This window comes from Podarcis gaigeae, assembly GCF_964106915.1.
Source record: "Podarcis gaigeae genome assembly, chromosome: 14".
Lineage (NCBI taxonomy): Eukaryota > Metazoa > Chordata > Lepidosauria > Squamata > Lacertidae > Podarcis > Podarcis gaigeae.
The window spans coordinates 50987890-51005451 of NC_139690.1; the positions used below are offsets into that span (position 1 = coordinate 50987890).

Below are 17562 nucleotides of genomic sequence, written 5' to 3' on the forward strand. Positions count from 1 at the left end.
CAGTCAAAGCCATGCATAGAATCATAGAATCGTTGTCATCTAGTGCAACCCCATTCCCTTAACAAAGGAACTGGTTTGGCTGGCTCAGCAGCCTCTTCTACTAGATTCTAAGCAGGCCTGGAAGGGACCCTCAGGTATCATCCAAACTGACCCCTCTAAAACACATAACAGTATTTTGTGAGTGAAGCATTGTTTCCCCAAACTTCAGTTTAATTTAAGATCACGGGAGCCTAGGGGTTCATTCTGCCTTACAAACAAATATTTAACCATCTTTTTTCATATGTTAATGCCTCATGGAGAAAAGGTTACAAAATATGAAGCAGAAGGAAACAAAACCCGCTCATTTACAGTACAAGAACCAGAGGATGCTTCAAAGTTTCCACGTAAGCTCTTCACACTTCCCCTATTTGGGAAGTGGCAAGCCTCGAGTCGGAGAAACACTTTGTAAACCGACACATTCACAGCGGCGTCCGAAAATGAGAATGGGTGACAGGCAGGCCATTGACGTGAACACTTTTTGAGAGAGAGAGAGAGAGAGCGAGAGAGAGAGCGCAGGGGAGATATCCAGGCTGCAAAATGGGGCAGATTAAGATCATCATCTGGAAAGGCAAAGGGAAAAGTCTGCTGCAATCGTCTGAATTTCCCCTCTAAGTGAGCCTCAGCAAATTCAGTGGGGCTTAACCTGAGAAAGAGCCTCTCCAGATGTCCTTTTCATTGTTCATCTGTTAACTTTTCATTTTTTTGCTCAGGGTAGTAATAAACAAACCCCCTTTCAATATTATTTGCACCTGCAAAAAGCTTTGGGGTGGCCCTACTGCTTGGTTTCCAATCAGTAAATGTCCTAGTGTTGTTGTTTTTGTTGAGCTATAGAGCAAGCACTCCCCTCCAGGTGACAGTGACGTGGGAGCAAAAAGATGTGAGGATGGTCCAGTATGAATCCGCCATGAATGCACTCTTATTGTGTCAACGGAGCATTGCAAAAGGCATCCACCCCCTCCTGCTTTCCATAGACTCATAGGATTGTCGATTCGGGAGGGCTCCCCAAAGGAAATCTAGTCTAACCAAAAAATCCCAGCAGATGGCCACGCAACCTCTAACCAGCTAAGTAAATGCCAACCAATCCAGCGGCAACAGCAAGGAAGCCAGCTCTCCTAGTGCCAGAGTCCCACGGGGCCCCAGGCGACCTTCTGCCCCATCACCTGTTGTTGTTTTTAAAGCATAAAAGATGTAATCTCCGTGCTAAACCTCCACTCGTTTCCACCGAAACGGCACTAACAGGAAGTACGTGGGAGTGGCTGCACCACCAAGAAGCGAGCCACAAGATCAGGCTGCCCTAGGACGGAATCATCTATCTATTTATTAAATTTGCCCAAGGCAACCCAAAGCAAATTGCAACCAAACTGGAACGCCACGAAAAGGCCTACTGACATCAAATGGGTACCTTTGCTTTGCTTTTTCCGGCACCTGCTAAAAACATTCTTTTGTTTAGACAAGCCTACCCAAATATCTGGAATGCTGGTGTGTTTGGACTTTGTTGCGTGTTGCGTGAGTGGTGCATGCTCTAGTTATCTCCCGCTTGGACTACTGCAACGTGCTCTACGTGGGGCTCCCTTTGAAGGTGACCCGGAAACTGCAATTAATCCAGAATGCAGCAGCTAGACTGGTGACTGGGAGCGGCCGCCGGGACCACATAACACCGGTTCTGAGAGATCTGCATTGGCTCCCAGTACGTTTCCGAGCACGATTCAAAGTGTAGGTGCTGACCTTTAAAGCCCTAAACGGCCTCGGTCCTGTATACCTGAAGGAGCGTCTCCACCCCCATCGTTCAGCCCGGACACAGATCCAGCACAGAGGGCCTTCTGGCGGTCCCCTCATTGCGAGAAGTAAGGTTACAGGGAAGCAGGCAGAGGGCCTTCTCGGTAGTGGTGCCCACCCTGTGGAACACCCTCCCTTCAGATGTGAAGGAAATAAGTAGCTATCCTATTTTTAAAAGACATCTGAAGGCAGCCCTGTTCAGGGAAGTTTTTAATATTTAATGCTGTATTGTTTTTAATACTTGATTGGGAGCCGCCCAGAGTGGCTGGAGAAACTCAGCCAGATGGGCAGGGTATAAATAATAAATTATTATTATTATTATTATTGATATTTTTGACAGTCTAAATTGCTTGATTTTATTGTTTTATTCCTTTCGTAAACCACTTTGAGGTTTTTCCCTTTTTTAACAATCAAGCGGAATACAGTGGTACCTCTGGTTACGAACGCTTCAGGTTATGAGCTCCGCTAACCCAGAAGTAGCTGCTCCCGGTTGCGAACTTTGCCCCAGGATGCGAATGGAAATTGCGCATCGGAGGCGTGCACGCAGCGGGAGACCCCATTTGTGAAAGTGTGCCACAGGATAAGAACAGTTTCAGCTTCAGAACGGACCTCCGGAATGAATTAAGTTCATAACCAGAGGTACCACTGTATACATTTTATGAACTAAGTAAATAAAAAATTGAAACCTATGCGTTCTGAATATTTTCATTTGCAGGGAGGGGAAGCTGCAAAGCAGACATGGATTGCAAGAGATGCTGTGTGCGCAACCTTAAAGTTTTGAGGGTGCACATTTCCTAGAAAACACCCCAATGCTCACTAAGGGACCTGGCTGGATGGGCCCTTAACCATCTTCACCTGTTTGCTTTGAAATGCAACATCTTTTCCTTGCCAAACAACAGAGGCTGCTTTGTGTAGCTGGAGAGCATCCCTGAAAGGGCTTCAGGGATGAGGAGGCAAAGTCTCTGCCGGCACAATGGCTGCGTCTGCTTCCTGAGGCCAGCCCTTTGTGAGAACAACAGTTTACAAAAGCCGCTTCTTCCTAATCTTTAGACAATGCTGTGTGTATATTTAACCTTTGCAACAAAAGCATGTCAAACATTTAGGGCCAGGGCGGGTGTGTGTCTCCAGACGCTTTACTCTGGAGTAGTTCCAGCAAAGTTGGCAGGCTGCTTTCAGAGGAATTGGCTGGAGGATTATAGCCTTGGACTGACATTTTCCATAATCTTCTGGTGATAGTTGATACGCTCCTCTTCCGCTGCGTGGCAGGCAGCAAAGGGACCTGATTAGAATGGGTTGTGCATATTTTCTTTCTGCTGAGTCTATTGCACCTCGCCTGCAACCTTTTACAGCAGCATGGAACTTAAATGTAAGGTTGCCAACTGTCCTACCTTGAGCCCTCAGTGCTGGGGTGTGGGAAACTTCCAGGGGCCACCTATAGATTTCTGCAATGCGTTATACATAGTGCTGCCTCTGAGGATGGTTCGGAAACTTCAGCTGGTGCAGAATTCAGCAGCCTGGTTGCTCACTGGGGCAAGGTGTTTTGAGCATATAACACCAATTCTGGCCCGACTGCATTGGTTGCTGGTTAGTTCCTGAGTCCAATTCAAAGTGCTGGTTTTGACCTAGTAAAGGTAAAGGGACCCCTGACTATTAGGTCCAGTTGTGACCGACTCTGGGGTTGCGGCGCTCATCTTGCTTTATTGGCCGAGGGAGCCAGCGTACAGCTTCCGGGTCATGTGGCCAGCATGACTAAGCCACTTCTGGCAAAATAGAGCAGCGCACAGAAATGCCGTTTACCTTCCCGCCGGAGCGGTACCTATTCATCTACTTGCACTTTGACGTGCTTTCAAACTGCTAGGTTGGCAGGAGCTGGGACTGAGCAACGGGAGCTCACCCCGTCGCGGGGATTCAAACCGCCGACCTTCTGATCGGCAAATCCTAAGCTCTGTGGTTTAACCCACAGTGCCACTCACGTCCCTTTTGTAGGTTTTGACCTACAAAGCATTAAACAGCTCAGGAGAGCATTACCTCAAGGACCACCTCTCCCTATAGGAACTGACCCAGACCCTGCAATCATCATCTGCAGCCCTTCTTTGAGCGCCTCCCCCAGGAGCGGTCTGGAGAGTGGCAAGCTAGGAAGCGGCCTTTTCTGTGGTGGCTCCCCGTTTGTGGAATGCTCTCCCAGGAATGCTCACTTGGTGCCGTCATTACATATCTTTAGGCGCCAGGTGAAAAGGTTTCTCTTCAACCAGGTGTCCAGCTGATTAGCATTCTATGGCCTTTGAAATGTGTCTGTGGGAAGGGGGTTATTATTGGTTTGTTTTTGTTCTGATTTTTACCACGTATTTTGTGCTTTTTATGAGCCTAGGACTTGCCAATCAGAAGGTCGGCGGTTCGAATCCCCGCGAAGGGGTGAGCTCCCATTGCTCGGTCCCTGCTCCTGCCAACCTAGCAGTTTGAAAGCACATCAAAGTGCAAGTAGATAAATAGGTACCACTCTGGCAAGAAGGTAAATGGCATTTCCGGGCGCTGCTCTGGTTTGCCAGAAGCGGCTTAGTCATGCTGGCCACATGACCCGGAAGCTGTACGCCGGCTCCCTCGGCCAATAAAGCGAGATGAGCGTGCAACCCCAGAGTTGGCCACGACTGGACCTAATGGTCAGGGGTCCCTTTACCTTTTTATATTGTAACTTTATGTTGTGAACCACCCTGACAGCAGCAGCAGCAGCAGCAGCAGAAGAAGAAGAAGAAGAAGAAGAAGAAGAAGGGCTAGAGGCAACACTTGGCTGAGCAATGAAGGTGACTCTTGTCTTTGTACCAGATGTTGCTGGACATCTGTCAGGAGCTGCATGCTAACTGTGGGCGGGGCCAAAGCCAGAAGTGGGTGGGGCCAGAGTCCCAAGTGGTGGAGCTACTCCCATTCATTCTCTGTTTCCCCCCTCTTCCTCTGCTGCAGAGACGCAGTGCTCCTTCCAGCGGTTTGTATAGATTATTTTACGAGGGCAGTTGAAATTTCTCCACAGGGCTGTCTGTAGCCCTAGGGACACAGGTTGCTGACCCTGCTCTAGTGAAAAGGGGCAAAACCCCGAGCAACTTTTGCAGGGAATCAAAGAGGAGAGAAAGAAGTGGAGAGACATGCTCCCCCCCTTTTTACAACTCATTGGCTTTGTGCTACAGGTTCCAATTACGCACCTCTGAGAGCAACCCATTGTAACTCAAAAAGCCCACAAAGATATTGGAAAACAGAAAGGCTAGTCTCAAAAAACTGTTCACCTCCATTACAACTATTGACCCAAGCTGGAGGGGGTGGGGAGCAGCCTCTAAGCAGTGGGAACGTTCGCACAGGCAAGTAACTCTTAGGCGTTTCCACACACAAACATGTATCTATGCCTGTGAGCATTCCATCAGCAGAACTGAAAATAAACTACCGAACTTAAAAAATAATAATGAAAGGAGCAGTGGAGAGAAGGCAGTTTAATAAACCCAAGTCTTCGCAACAGAGGTCAATGCCAAAGTTCCCTACGACTAATAAAACAGCAAAAGGCTGGGAGCTATACAACTTGTTTACATGGTCTGGGGACGCAGAGTTGCTGTCCATCTGTTATCCTGATGGAACATCCTGTTATGGGCTTTGAGGCAGCAGAAAGTGAAGTGAAGGGGAGGCTTTGCGAAGGAGCCTGACCATCAAAACCAGTGAGATTCATTATACTGGTCTCAAGGATATCAAGAAATATCTAAACTAAGTCAATCACCTGTTGAGGCTTTCCCACAGCTGAAGACACAGACACAACATGGGAGCTCCTCACTCTAAAGAGCTTTTGACGTGGATGTTAGCTGCAGCCTGGATTTTGGTAGCTCAGCAATGGGAAATCATGAAATTGCCTAAAGGGGAACAGCAATTGGTGCACCCGCTACCCCAGGAGTCAGGGTGTATAGGACTCAAGGCCACCCAAGTCCTTTGGGGACCCGAGGCATGAAATCCCACAATCACCTCTCCTGTTCTCCGGCAGTAAAAATGCAACAATAAATTCAACACCTAAGAATTTGCTTTTGACATGGGTGTTGGCTGCAGCTAGGATTTCAATAGCCCAGAATGGGAAAAGGGTGAAATATTGGCATTTCTCTGTGTGGTATAAGAACTTATGGACTTTGGCTATTGTGTGTGGGGGGAATCACACATAAACTGTGTGTCTCCAGAGGGAAGGAGGGTCCAGAATGCATTTATATGTCATCTGGTGGGACATTATTATGCTTCGGATTTAGATGCTCAACATTCACCATCCACACCAGCTCGGGAAATATGGGTGTCTTGATTTACAATGGTGTGTCCCAATTTATTCACTCCTGTCTCAGCAACATCTATGCAGAATGACCACTGGGAGGGCGAGCGCAGAGAGAAGAAATGCCATGATGCATCTGCAGCAGCACAACTGGATGCCTTCATCTGCCCCAGCTGCAACAAAACATGTCTCTCCCATATCTGCTACTACAGTCACAGCAGGCTCTGCAACCTTCCTCTGTGAATGCACACTCCTTCATTGTCTCCCGAGACAGATGAATGCTCATCAATTTCTTTCTCTTACTATTTATTGTTTTCTTGCTTTGTATATAGTGTGATGTAACACCCTGCTACTGCACTATTGCGCTGTTAAAACATCGTAATAATCCAGCAGAATTCAAGCATGGCATGTTGAGGAATTTGGTAACAGAGACTGGAACTGCCCCTAGGGAGTCTGCTCAGCAGGCAAAAGCAGCCTTTCCCAACCTGGTGCCCTGCAGATATTTCGGGAGCACAGCTCCCATTAGCCCCAATCGGCACCATCACCCCTGCTGTACACTCACATGGTTCCCCTTGGCTGCAGTTAAGAACAGGGCAGAAATCCCATTCCGATCTACTGGATCGCACAACAAGCGAATCTCCACCGAAATTTCCACTTCTCCATTTTTATTTTTTGCAACATGCTTCTCCATCCACGGCTGTCCTTACGCGGGGATGCAAGAGGTGCGGGGCACCTGGGCGCCAAATTCTGGTGGGCACTAAGTTCTTAACTATCTACCTGTTATGAAATAATAAATAATTTTGATCAAGCTAGAAAAACAAAATACATATATACCTAGGTATTACCGAAATGTATACCTACTGTTTCACTAAAGGACTTTCGACTTTGTGCGCTCATTTACCAAAGATGCGCCATGCCAGGGCGGCACGTCATTCACAATGGCACACGAAATTAACTCTTACATCAAAATATTATGTTACTTATTGTATTGAGCTGCTATACGGCAGAGGGGTCAGTGGCACCTTTGACACCTTTGGGGCAGCTAAAGTAAAATTGGGGGCGCTGGGTGGATCTTTGCACCCAGCGGCGCATATGCTAAAGACGTCACTGTCTCCAGCCAATCAATGTGTGCAAAAATCTGCATGTTTGGGTGAGGCATGCATAAAGATGTAAAAAATACCATACCAAAATGCATTCTATTCGGGGGAATTCCTTGCAAAAAATGCACATATTGAGAGAAATTTGCAGTATGATGCTGATGAATTTTTATGAGGACTTTAAAGAAAGGTAAGAAAGGAAATCACAAACTGATATTTGAATGTGGAGAAAGGGAGAATGTGAAACTGAGAGAAGCCAAAATCAACAGATTCCTCAAACTGACAGATTTGGTGGGTGGTTTTAGAGACTTATTTATAGTGACTTATTTATTTATTTAATTTCATTTATTGCCCCCCCCCTTTTCTCCGAGGAGCCCAAGTTGGCGTACATGGTTATTCCTAATTTAATCCCCACAGCAGCCCTGCAATGTACCATAGGTTAGCAGTAACATCTAGACCATGGGAGCGTTTCAGCCCTGTTCTTGAGTTTGTTTAAAATCTAAAACAGCTTATCTTGTATTAATTTCTTTGAATTTGTACCATTTAGGTTTTTAAAACCTTTTTGTAACGGCATTACTAGAATTTTGACAGCTGAGTTCTCAACTCTTTATTACTGTGCTTGGCTTTCTTTAAGTTGGGCTGTGTCTAAAACTTGCCATTGAGGTTTTCAAACCTTTTTTGTAAAGTCAGTATTAGAAACTGTGCCTTTGAGTCCTCAATCCTTTATTACTGCGCTTTGCTTCACCTAGGTCGAGCTAGGATTATAATACTTCAGAATTTTTGAGAGTTTTACCCTTTTTAAAAAAATTTGGTCATTTAAGGTTTATGATTCCTCTATTTCCTTCTGAGGAAACTGAATAGTTCAGTGAAATGAGGTTTGTAGCCAGCATCCTGTTAAGGCTTTGTTCACTTTTAGGTTTTTCTAATTTTTTCCTTAAACTTTTTGATTTTTATTATTTAGTTTATTTCCATAAGAAAAAATTTCTAGTTGATTACTTCTCGTTTCAGGGATTTTCACGATATTTCATTCGTTTTCTGCAATGTAGGTTAGACTGAGAGAGAGGACGTTGACTGACTTCCCAACCACCCAGTGAGCTTCAGGCCCGAGTGTGGGATTCGAACTCTGGACTCTCCCTGGTCCAAGCCCGGCACTCTAACCATTAAGTGCAAACTCTGTCTGACTAACTGTCTTGCCTGTGAGGGCTCAGCCCCAGAACCTGTTTCCAAGCCCAGGGTGCAGCTTGGAAACACATGAAACAACTGCAGAGAGGAGAGTGCCTCTGAGCATGTGCAGGGACTCTCTGTACACAAATGCATCCCAAGGCTTCACAGACTAACTAGCAAGGCTATGTCTCCCCCCCACTCTTCCCCACAGGCTGGCCAGCACCGTCCTTTTCCTCTTTTGCCTGCGATCAAGGGAAGCGAAAGGGAGCGGAAGCACGTGGGCGAAACATCGTCGCTGGGGAGGAAGCAGCAGTGAGAGTTCTGCTAGCAAAATAATCACGGCGGGGCCTGCAGTTAAGAGCGCGGCAAACTGTGGGAAGGAGAGAAGAGTGTGTGGGAGGCCAGAAGAAAGAAACAGAGAAGAGGAAGAAGACGAGATTGTGAATGAGTAACATGCAAAGGGACTATTTATAGGGCAAAGTCTGTGTCACACATCCTTTCCCGAAAGGGAAGCACAGCGAGGGAGGGAAAATGCCCCCCCACCAGCTGTGTGTCTGAGGATCAAAACATCCTTTCCCCAGTTCACCTTGCCCCAGCCGTGATCTCATTTATTTCTATTAATTTAATAAAAGTGTATGCAGCTTTTCAAGAACACCTCTTCCCAAGCCACATGCAAGGGAAAGTGCATAGCTCAGGGGGTTAGAGCATATTCTGGATGGTGGCTAATGGATTGAGGTTGAATCCTGACAAGACAGAAGTAGTGTTTTGGGGGGACAGAGGGCGGGCAGGTGTGGAGGACTCCCTGGTCCTGAATGGGGTAACTGTGCCCCTGAAGGACCAGGTGTGCATCCTGGGAGTCATTTTGGACTCACAGCTGTCCATGGAGCCACAGGTCAAATCTGTATCCAGGGCAGCTGTCTACCAACTCCACCTGGTACGCAGGCTGAGACCCTACCTGCCCTTGGACTGTCTTGCCAGAGTGGTGCATGCTCTAGTTATCCCCACTTGGACTACTGCAATGCACTCTACGTGGGGCTACCTTTGAAGGTGACCCAGAAACTACAACTAATCCAGAATGAGGCAGCTAGACTGGTGACTGGGGACGGCTGCTGAGACCACATAACACCGGTCTTGAAAGACCTACATTGGCTCCCAGTACGTTTCTGAGCACAATTCAAAGTGTTGGTGCTGACCTTTAAAGCCCTAAACGGCCTTGGCCCAGTAGACCTGAAGGATCATCTCTACTCCCATCATTCTGCCTGGACACTGAGGTCCAGTGCCGAGGGCCTTCTGGAGGTTCCCTCACTGCGAGAAGCAAAGCTACAGGGAAGCAGGCAGAGGGCCTTCTCGGTAGTGGCACCCACCCTGTGGAATGCCCTCCCATCAGATGTCAAAGAGATAAACAACTACCTAACATTTAGAAGACATCTGAGAACAGCTTACAGCATGGGGGTGATCCTACATAGCTCAGTTGGTTAGAGTGTGGTGCTCATAATGCCAAGGTTGCAGGTCCAATCCCTGCATGGGACAGCTGCATATTCCTGCATTTCTGGGGGTTGGGCTAGATGATCCTCAAGGTCCCTTCCTACTCTACACTTCTATAATTCTATGATCTATGATCCTACTTGCAGGATGCTGGAATGCAAAGTCAGCCAGAAGGTAGATCTACAATAGTACAGTGGTACCTCGGGTTACAGACACTTCAGATTACATATGCTTCAGGTTACATATGCTTCAGGTAATAGACTCCGCTAACCCAGAAATAGTACCTTGGGTTAAGAACTTTGCTTCAGGATGAGAAATCGTGCTCCGGCAGTGTGGCGGCAGCAGGAGGCCCCATTAGCTAAAGTGGTGCTTCAGGTTAAGAACAGTTTCAGGTTAAGAACGGACCTCCGGGACGAATTAAGTTCTTAACCCGAGGCACCACTGTATATGACTCATAAGTGTTTGCCAATGGCAACAGTGGCAACAAAACTCTTTCCTCCCCAAGTCCCAAATAAGGTTCCTGAAACAAAGGGCTTTCCCAGACTGATGTTGTTTTCAGGGTGGGAGTCCTACAGACACAGACAAAGTCAGGTTGCACAATTATAATTGATTGGGAGGTCTTGCAAAACAAACCCGCTTCCCTAAAAGATCAGACTTTTTTTGGAGTAAGGAAATTGACAGGGAGGTGCACTGGTAAGTGTGAGATAACTGTGCTCATTAAATAGCTGGAGCTGCCTACGCTTTCTGAAGACAGAATGGTACATATACAGGCCATGTGGAAGTGCCCCAAGAATGCTGGGGGGGGGGGAGTGGATCTCAGTTCTGTAATCTCAGTCCTGATTCTGAAATTGGTGCTAGGAACTCAGATAGGGATATGTTGGGAACTACCTCCTTCACTTGAGCTGCCGTATCTGCCATCACCAACTGCCCTGCACCCACCCAGCCCTGGCAATGGTTGATGGACTTTAGGATTCTAGCAAAATATAGGTCCCGCAAGCCTGAAGCCTGTGCACCCCATTCTGAACAGCAACCATTTAGGCCCGGTCTGCATGCACAGGTGCAAAAGCAGAGTCGGTGGAATGAATTGCATCTCTGCAGACTGTGGGTGGGGAATGTCATTTCTGAATGCTACATAAAACAAAAACAAAAAACTCACTGTAAAGAGAAAACATCAGCTTCTACTTCTGCCTTTTCCTGCTGCTAATTTTCTACTTGCAGGCTCCCTGCTGTTTTTGTACTATAGCAAATAATTTTCAACAGCCTGATTTCCCACTTGCAGTCTCAGGTGGTACAGTCCATGCTGCCACCTCCATTAATTCTAACCTTGGGCTCTCTGTTGCCCAAGTGGACCAGACCCAGGGTGCTGCATGCCGAAGGTGTCATGGGCTTTGAAGACACTCGAACTCAGGACGCAAGGGAGAAACATGCTAAGAGGAAGGCACGCTTGGCAAATCCACACCGCGATCAACTCCTGCCCGGAAACCTATGTCCCCACTGTGGAAGGACGTGTGGATCCAGAACTGGTATCCACAGTCACTTATGGACTCACTGTTAAGACCATGTTTATGGAAGACAATCTTACTCGGCTGCTAGGGATAACCAAAGAAAGGTTTTCAAAGAGTGCACCAGGGAACAGGATCAGTGAGAAACTCAGGAATGGTGGCAGAGCTTCCCTGAAAGGAAACTTGCCCACCACTCCTGATTTTCTCTGTGCAACATGCAGCAATGGCTGCGTTGTAGGAAGTGTGCTGCTTTTGTGGTGGGGATCGTGACGATCAAGAGGCACCCTGCAGCTGTGGTGGACAGACCTCAAGCTTGCGGTGGGATCATTTTCCTTCCTTTTTACAAGAACTCTCATGGTCTACCAGACAAGAGTCAGATACAAAATGCTGGCTCAGTGTCAGGTACTAGAATGAGCCACGCAATGGACTAGTCTCAGGGCCGGATTGAGGTTTGATGAGGCCCTAAGCTACTGAAGGTAATGGGGCCCTTTATATGTCCAGCTGTCTTTTGTCAACAACAAATTGTTCCTGGTTTTGTGTGTTGAATATGGTATTTTATGGACCTAATAGGTATCCAAAGCCATTTGCACATAACAAAATATGTATTTTATCTCATATTTTGGAAATGTACATCCAGTTGTTTTTTTCCTTTACATTTTTTGGGCGCCCCCCCCCCAAAAGAGTGGGGCCCTAAGCTATTGCTTGTCTAACATATGTAAATCCGGCACCGGCTGGTCTGCATCTACCAGAACAGATCAACATCTGAATTCTTAAATTATCAGGGTTGCTAACCTCAAAGCAGCCAGCGGAGTTGAGCAAAGATCTTGACAAAGACAACCAGGTAATGCTCCTATTTTACAGGGGGCTGAAAAACAGGCAATTATTTGTCTTTGTGCAATATTATTCAATTTTGTTAACATGTTTAGAATCAGAAAGGCTTGCCGATCTACCGCAGATCGCCCAGTGATCTACCCGCTAGACGCCAAATCTGCTTTCTGCCAGCTTCTGCCTTGGAACATGCTCAAGAATGAACCGCAACATTCAGGAATCTCTTGAAAGAGAAAGGTCTCTGGCCCAGCCTGAAAGGGAAAGCCATATGATAGGAAGCAATTCAAACTCTCCAGGCTCGTATGCATACAGTGGCGTAGCGTGGGGGGTGCAGAGGGGGCCGGCCGCACCGGGCGCAACACCTGGGGGTTAGGGTTAGGGGGCGCAAATCCACGGATTAGGGGGTGCAAATTACTTGCCTTGCCCCGGGTGCTGACAACCCACGCTACGCCACTGTATGCATACAATGTACAGAGGCCACTTGTCAGAACTGCCTCTCTCCCACCTCCTTTTGCTCCTTCTCTTCCTCTTCCTTGCAGTTGCTGTTCCTTTGGAAGCATCTGGAGTGGCAAGATAGCCTTGCTTGCTTTCCGCCAGGTTGCCGAAGTGCCAAAGGAAGAGGTTAATGTGTGCCATGTCTCAGGTCCCCCGTGCCTGTGCTCAGGGCCAACACTCAACACTCAAGAATGCACCAAGTGCCCCTGAGCAGACACAGAGGAAATTTCCCCTTGCAAAGGAACAAATGCAGAGTCATAGATTGTCAGAGCTGGAAGGGACCCTGGCAGCCCAGCCCTTTTGCTCAATGCAGGATCTTGCAATAACAGCAAACCAGGCAGATGACCCGGTCTAGCCTCTGCTGAAATGCCTCCAGCCAAGGAGAGCAGGATGTCTCTGGAGGCTGGCTGCTCCCACTGCCCAGGATCTCTTAGCAGCAGGAAGCCTCTCCTTACCTTTAGCCCAAATCTTCCATTTCCATTCTTTGGCCCTCGGAAGCAACAGATAACACGCTTGGCCTGTCCTGCGTGACAAGCCTATCACCCAGATATTTAAAGATCACTGTCGTGATAGACACACCACACATTTGAAGCACATGGCTTCCCACAAATAATCCTGTTTGTGAGGGTGCTGTGAGTGGTAAACTACAGTTCCTGTGGTCTTTGGGGGGGCGGGAATCATGTCTCCCCTGATTCTTCTCTTCTCTGGGCTTGAACACAGTCAGCTCTTTCAACCGCTCCTTATAGGACTGGTGCACATCAAAAATTAGGGTTCCAAATGATGCTCTGGTATTTCCACACTAGCTCAGTGGCTGCATCCATACTGTGGAATACTTCACCCCATAAAGTATCCACCCCTACCCCACCCTTTGGCTTTCTTTCTCCAGCCAGAAAAGGCATCTTTAATTATGGCAGCACCATACATGGTGCTGGAGGAGACTCTGGAGAGTCCCATGGACTGCAAGAAGATCCAACCTCTCCATTCTGAAGGAAATCAGCCCTGAGTGCTCACTGGAAGGACAGATCCTGAAGCTGAGGCTCCAAGACTTTGGCCACCTCATGAGAAGAGAAGACTCCCTGGAAAAGACCCTGATGTTGGGAAAGATGGAGGGCACAAGGAGAAGGGGACGACAGAGGACAAGATGGTGGGACAGTGTTCTCGAAGCTACCAGCATGAGTTTGACCAAGCTGCGGGAGGCAGTGGAAGACAGGAGTGCCTGGCATGCTCTGGTCCAGGGGGTCACGAAGAGTCAGATACAACTAAACGACTAAACAACAACAATTATGGCAGACTTTTGCCTGCTACGACTTACATACGCAGACATTTTTTTCTGTGATCTAGGCCAGTGGTTTTCAACCTGTCTGCTGTGGCATCCTGGGGTGCCTTGAATGATGGTTAGGGGTGTTGCAGGCAACACTGGCCTCTGTCCCTCTTTCCCTCCCTCCCTCCTCTGGTGCCCTTTCATATCTCAGCTTCCCAAAGGCTTGCACAGCTGTTTGTTGCAGCTGCCCTGGCTACAAGCTTCCCAGGAGAATGGTGCCTCTGGGGCTGGCCAGGGGGTGCTTCCCAGGCCTCTGTGGGGCAGTGTGAAGAGGCACCTCTCTTTGGGGTGGGGAGGCAGCTCAGAGCCAGGGGCAGCAGCTGTGGCTGCCCAGAGGACTCCCAAGGCGGAGGCAGAGTCGGCTGAGGGACCACTCCACAAGGGAGGGTGTTTGAAAAGGGGTGAGGGGCCGCCAGCTCTGCAGGCAAGGGGTGACATAACCGGGCTCCTGAGCCTAGCAGAGGTGCCACAGAAAGAATGCAGTTGGTCAAAAGAGCTGTGGACCCAAAAAGGTTGAAAACCTCTGATCTAGGCCATTGCTGATTTTTAACAAATTAATTTTTAAGGTCATTGTTACATGTGTTTTAATATTTTTAATTGTCTTGCAATTTTAAATTGTTGTAAGCCACTCCATGTGGTGCAGGGGCACAAGAAGAGTGGAACAGAAATGTTATGTATAAATGAATGAATGAATGAATTAAAAAACCCCTCGTATAGATGAATTGAGTCATGCATGTACAAGTCCCGTTGAGTCTGACTCATGAAGACTATTTCAGTTTAGGGGAGAGTTGCTGTCGCACCGATGATGGTGATGGTAGACAGATGAATTGTCATCGATCTGCCTCTTTTATGAAGGATAACAGGGCAGATCCCTGCCCCAAAGACCTTACAATCAGGGGAGACAAGGAAGGAAAGGAAGGAAAATGGGAGGAGGATGTAAACCATCCAGAGATTTTGTTACATTAAGTGATCATTTTGAAAAATAGATAAACAATAAGCTCTTGCGCCAGCTTTTATAATGGAGGGGACCCTACTTTCAGTTAGGTATAGATATGCTTAGTTACATCAGAGAATGGGGACTTGCGGTGCAAGGCTAATCATGCCTATTCAGAAGTAAATCCTATTAAATCCAGTGGGGCTGATTCCCAGGAAAATGGAGTTAGGATTCCTGCCTAAACTCTGGGATACCACCACCTCCTCTTCTGTAGTAAGTGAGAAGATCTTTCCCACTGTGCCCATGTGAAGGCCAAGTTCTCCAGCTGATGGAGGCAATTTCAGTGACTTCCAGGTGATTTCTGGGTTTGGGGAGGGGAAGAGGAAGAGGAAATCTATTGGTTGCAGTCAAAGTTCAAATTGGGAGTAATAACTAGGACTGTGGGTGTTTCTCCACCGCTTTGATCTGCAGAACCAGCCCTCTTACTGGCGCCACATAATATTCCTTCCACATTGGTAATAAATCAATCTTTAATGTAGCAACGGCCCTTTGGAACTCTCTGCCTATTGACTGTATCATTTTTGGCACCTGCTAAAAACACCTGCTCTTTGTTTAGATGAGCCTGTCCAGCCAGGTAGCATGCTGACATGTGCTTTTTATCACTGACTTAGAATTTTTAATAGTTGTTTTTAACTGCTTTTGCACATAATTTTATTGCTTTCTTCTTTTTGTAAACCACTTTGAGGTTTTTTTTTTAAAATAATCAAGCGATGTATAAATTTTATGAGATAAATGAAATAGACCAATAACTCTCCGCCACTGCCTCCTTCCTGAACGGCACTGCTGGGCTTACTCCGGAGTAGGCAAGTCACGGTGCCCAGGACTGAGCAAGCGAGAGTGGCCAAAGATTATTTTGCCCATCCTTAACCACGTGCGCCAGGAAGAGAGTCGATGATCGGTCCCATAAAGATCGCGTTGGAACCGAGTTTCCCAGCCAGTTTTTACTTCGGTATTGAAAGAGAAACAAAACTTGAAGCAGAATCGGAAACGAAGCGGATCTTACCGGCTCTGGTGTCTTTTGTCAATTTTCTTCGCGAGCCGGGCTGCCTGCCCAGAGGGCGATCCAGGAGCGCATCCTTGGCGCTTGTTGCTGCTCGGATCCGACGCGAGGCAGTTGCTGGCAGAGGAGAGGAGTCAGCCGCGCTGAGGACGCCCGGCGGAGGGGCGCGGATGAGGCATCGCGGAGAAAGGCCGGGAGGCGGGGTAAAAGGGAAGGGGGGGGGGAGAGAGAGGCAGGAAGCCGAGTTGCAGAAAAACTTTAAAAGAGAAGTGCGCGCACAGGCGCGCGCAATCACCTTGACAAATTGAGAAGAGCGCTGCAGTCCGCGACAGCGCGCTTGGCACGCGGGAAGCGTTGCAACCAGGGCGCGCAAAGCAGGAGCGAAAGCGCTTGGGGGTGGGTGGGGTCGCATTTTGCAAGTGGGCACCCTGGGGTACCGCCCCCCAATCTTTCTAAGCTTCCTCTATAGTTGACAGGGAGAGGCTGGTTGCTTCTGTGAAGCTCATTGATTTTATAAAATTTATACACCGCTTGGCTGCAAAAAAGAGGAAACCTAAAAGCGGTTTACAAAAGATAAAAAGGTGAAATCAATTTTTTTTTAAATCAACAGTTTTTTTTAAATAAAACTTTTTATTTGATTTTCAAAAGGAATAAAAAGAGAACAAAAAAAATAAATAAAAAGAGACAACAAAAGAAGAAACATACAACTAAAATACAGTTCAAAATTCAAATAACGAGATTACTCTAAATCTCTTGACTTCCCCCCATCACCTCCATGGGTCCTTCTAATTCTATTTTCAACTGCATATCAAACTTCTCCAGTTTTTCATCGTCCTGAGGTGGTCTATACAGTGGTACCTCGGGTTACAGACTCCGTTAACCCAGAAATAGTATCTCGGGTTAAGAACTTTGCTTCAGGATGAGAACAGAAATCACGCAGTGGTGGTGGTGGGAGGCCCCATTAGCTAAAGTGATACCTCAGGTTAAGAACGGACCTCCACAAGGAATTAAGTTCTTAACCCGAGGTACCACTGTATAATCAATTACATGACAAGTGTATTTAAAATCCTGCTACTGTTTTAACATGTTTACAATGATTTTGTATGTACATTATAAACATCCCCCCCCCTTTTAAATTTCTTGTCTTCTTGATTCCTTAGCTTCCCTGTTAATTTTTCCATTTCAGCATAGTCCATTAATTTGGTTTGCCATTCTTCTCTGGTCGGGGCTGTCTTGCCCTTCCACCTCTGGGCTAGTAACATCTGGGTGGCCGTTGTAGCATACATAAAAAAATTCCTCTGATCTTTTGGAATTTCGGTACCTATAATTCCTCATAGAAAAGCTTCTGTTTTTTAAAAAATAAAGGTTATTTTAAACATTTTTTTCCCCATTTCATTATATATCATTTCCCATATTTTGTTAGTTACATTGCAGTTCCACCACACATGATAAAAGGTACCACTGCCCCCAACAGTTGAGGCAGAGTTGAGCCATTGGTACCCTTCTCCTCCATGAATTTGTCTAATTTTTAAAAGACATTTAGGTGGGTTCTTGCCTCCTGTGGGAGCAAGTTGCATTGTTT

The 17562-nt window shown here is 47.1% G+C and overlaps 1 protein-coding gene across 2 annotated transcripts in view; it reads right to left on the bottom strand.

Moving 5' to 3' along the window:
• The window catches only part of CARD11 (caspase recruitment domain family member 11), a 94800-nt gene extending 78643 nt beyond the window's left edge, over window positions 1-16157 (bottom strand). For both annotated transcript variants that reach the window (XM_083711333.1, XM_083711332.1), the window contains exon 1: window positions 15984-16157. The gene's annotated coding sequence lies outside the window, so the exon portion shown is untranslated. The remainder of the gene's footprint in view (window positions 1-15983) is intronic.
• Window positions 16158-17562: the final 1405 nt, after the last annotated feature.